Source organism: Triticum urartu, chromosome 6A (assembly GCF_056163025.1).
Source record: "Triticum urartu cultivar PI428250 chromosome 6A, HENAU_Tu73, whole genome shotgun sequence".
NCBI lineage: Eukaryota > Viridiplantae > Streptophyta > Magnoliopsida > Poales > Poaceae > Triticum > Triticum urartu.
The window spans coordinates 600,912,106-600,915,722 of NC_141878.1; positions in this window are offsets into that span (position 1 = coordinate 600,912,106).

Here is a 3,617-nt window from a genome sequence, read left to right on the forward strand (position 1 = left end):
ACTTATAGCATTATATGCATCGGCTCCGAATCATGATTTGGGTCAATAGTTGGGTTTGCCCGGCTCCTATGTTGTGGTGCCTTACGTTCCGCTCTATCGGCTAAGGTAGCACTAGGAGAACCACTGCGATTGTGCCCCGGTTCAGCTGGGTTAAGCACCTCAGTGGAGAAAGCTAAAACTGACTGTCATGATGTGGCGAGAGACCGGTCGCTGTTCGAGAGGTTTTTCGAGTCCCTAAAGGCTTATGCCGCTTCGAGCGAGGAGCTGGCTTTGTCCGGCCAAGGCATGGATAGCGCCCCGAACTCGGTCTTCCGAACTAGGGGCTTCGCCGAAATTTAAAATTATAGAGTTCTATGGGTAAGTGAGAGTGTTCAAGCATTATAGTCCGATTGCCTGGTTCGTTGTGCTGAGCGCCTCCCTCGAAGGACCCAACTATGGGAAAAAGAGCGCTCAGGTTTATCCCGAACACCCCAGCACTAGTGGCACGGGGGCAGAAGCCGATGACTGGCCATCTCTCAATTTTTGATAAACGGCCGCACAGAAAGTAATATTTTAAATTCAATAAGCATTGCTTAGCGCATATGAACAAGTTTTCAGTGCATAGGATAAACACGAGCGAGTTCATTCAAATATCACATCCTTGGTACATTCATCCGCCACAAGGCGGGCACCTGCAAGAACATCCTTGTAGTAGTTCTCGGGCTTGCGATGCTCCTTCCCCGGCGGCGGACCGTCCTTCACAAGCTTCTCACCGTCCAGCTTACCCCAGTGCACCTTTGCAGGGGCAAGGGCCCGACGGGCACCTTCGATGCAGACGGAGCGCTTGATGACCTCAAGCCTCGGACAGGCCTCCACCAGCCGCCGCACCAGCCCGAAATAGCTCCCAGGCCGGGCCTCTCCGGGCCACAGCCGAACTATGAAGCCCTTCATGGCCTGCTCGGCCGCCTTGTGGAGCTCGACCAGCTGTTTCAGCTGGTCGCTCAAGGGCACAGCGTGTCCGGCCTCAGAATACTGAGACCAGAACACCTTCTCCGTCGAGCTTCCTTCTTCAGCTCGGTAGAATGCGGCGGCATTGGATACGCTGCGGGGAAGATCTGCGGATTCCCCTGGAGAGCTCCGGATTCGAGTAAGTAACAGGTAGTTCACTTTTATATTTCTGTTTTGCATAAAGAATGCCTTACCCGCTGCTATCTTCCTCATCTCCTCCAACTCTTGGAGGGCCTTTTGGGCTTCGGCCTTGGCAGACTTGGCAGCCTCTAGGGCCGTTGCAAGCTCGGATGCTTGCGCCTTCGACTCCAGCTCCAAACTCTCATGTTTTTTCATGAGAGCCTGCAGCTCTTGCTGCACCTCGCCGACCTGAGCCCCAAGTCTGTCTCTCTCGGTGCGCTCCACGGCCGTTTTCTTTTCGGCCTCAGACAGCGCCTGCTTAAGGGTCGCCACCTCAGTCGTGGCCCCCACAATAAGCAGTACAATCCTGTTACTCTTTTTTGCAATCAAGCCTTTTATAGGCACTTTTTCTATAAGGTATTTCTTACCTTCTTCCTCCTCGAGCCGCCGCTTGGCAAGGCCGAGCTCTTGCTCGGTCCGCTCGAGGTCCTGCTTCAGGACACCCACCTCCGCAGTCAGTGCGGCGGTGGATAGCAGCGAAGCCTGCATACGCATATTGACTCTTTTTTTAGACTCCTGCGAAATTTAATAGATCCTCTACTCGGCTTTTCTTTCTGAACGCCAAACAGAGCATCAGGGACTACTGTCTATGCGGTAATATTTTTACATATTTTTACTTACCTCGAAGCCTGTTAGAAGGCTAGCGCAAGCTTCAGTCAGTCCGCTCTTGGCGGACTAAACCTTCTGGATCACCGTACTCATAATAGTACGGTGCCCCTCGTCGATGGAGGCGTCGTCAAGCACCTCCAGCAGATTGTCCGGCACCTCCGGTTGGACGGAGGCCGCCGGCTCAGAAGGCTTGCTCCTCTTGGAAGGAGTTCTCCTACCGTGGTCTGAAACTGTGGAAGATTCCGGCGCGGTGTCCGGCACAAAGCCGGACTGAGAGCCCTGGGGAGCCTTATCCCCTTCACTCCTGGAGTCCGGGAGGTTGCCTTGCGGCTCCTCCGGGACTACCTCCTCCTGCCCCGGAGCTCGTCGCGATGCCACTTCGGCGTCGTCTGCAGTGCGGGGGGAGACAGCGGGCGGAACTGAGTTCACGTCCGATGAGTCCAGGGAGCCGCCCGACGATTCGTCGAATTCGGCCCGGGGCGGACTGCATAATTACATTCGACATTAGGGAAAGCTGTGCAACAAAGGAACATCATGAGTTACTCTGATATCCGAACTTACGATTTCGCCGGACGCTTGGCCCTGTTTGGGCACTCCTCTTTGCCCTCTTCGGCGTTGGGGGCGTAGTCCGGCGGAGGCGTCTTCCTTTTCCTAGACCCCTCGGCCTCCCCCGTTGGGGCGGCCTTCCTCTTCTCTCCTCCCTCCGCTAGGGGGGAGAGTTTTCTTCTTCCTCCTCCTTGTTTTCGCGGGAGGAGGGCGTCTCGGACTCGTCAGATGACGAGTCCAACACCACCACGTTGCAGGCACTCTTTCGAGTCCCCGTGGTCTTCTTCTTCTTGGCCTTCTTCTCCGGCACCACATAAGGCGCCGGAACCAGCAGCTTCGCTAGTAGAGCTGGGGTTGGGTCTTCAGGCAGCGGAGCCGGACAGTTAATCGGTCCGGATATCGCCCGCCAAGCCTGTCAAAGGTAAGGGAGTTTAGATCCCGCATAGAGTCAAACTATGAAAAAAGCTTAACATCCTGTAAAAGGTGTAGATGGCATACCTCGCTAGCGTGACGTTGCGAGCTGTATCCGCGGTCCTCGGAAGCGGATGCGGGAGCCTCGGCGCCCTTGAATAGCATCTTCCAGGCGTCTTCGTACGTCGTGTCGAAGAGCCTGCTGAGGGTTTGATGCTGCGCCAGGTCGAACTCCCACAGATTAAAATCCCGTTGTTGGCACGGGAGGATCCGACGGACGAGCATAACCTGGATTATATTAACAAGCCGGACTGGCTTGTTCACCAGGGACTGGATGCATGTTTGCAATCCGGTCACCTCTTTTTCGTCACCCCATGATAGGCCCGTCCACGACAGGCCCGTCTCTTTCCAGGACATAAGCCGCGTGGGGGTCCGGATCGGAACTCGGGGGCTGCGGTCCATTTCGGATCGCGCGGCTCGGTGATATAAAACCACCCGGATTGCCATCCCTTTAGGGTCTCCACGAAATAGCCCTCGAACCATAGGACGTTGGCCATCTTGCCCGCCATGGCGCCTCCGCACTCCGCCTGGCTGCCGTGCACCACCTTGGGCTTGACGTTGAAGGTCTTGAGCCAGATGCCGAAATGGGGGCGGACGCGGAGAAAAGCCTCGCACACGACGATAAACGCCGAGATGTTGAGGATGAAGTTCGGAGCCAGATCGTGGAAATCTAGGCCATAGTAGAACATGAGCCCCCGGACAAATGGGTGGAGTGGTAGACCCAGTCCACGGAGGAAGTGGGGGAGAAATACTACCCTCTCATGGGGCCTTGGGGTGGGGAGAAGCTGCCCCTCTTCGGGAAGCCAGTGCGCGATGTCCTTGGA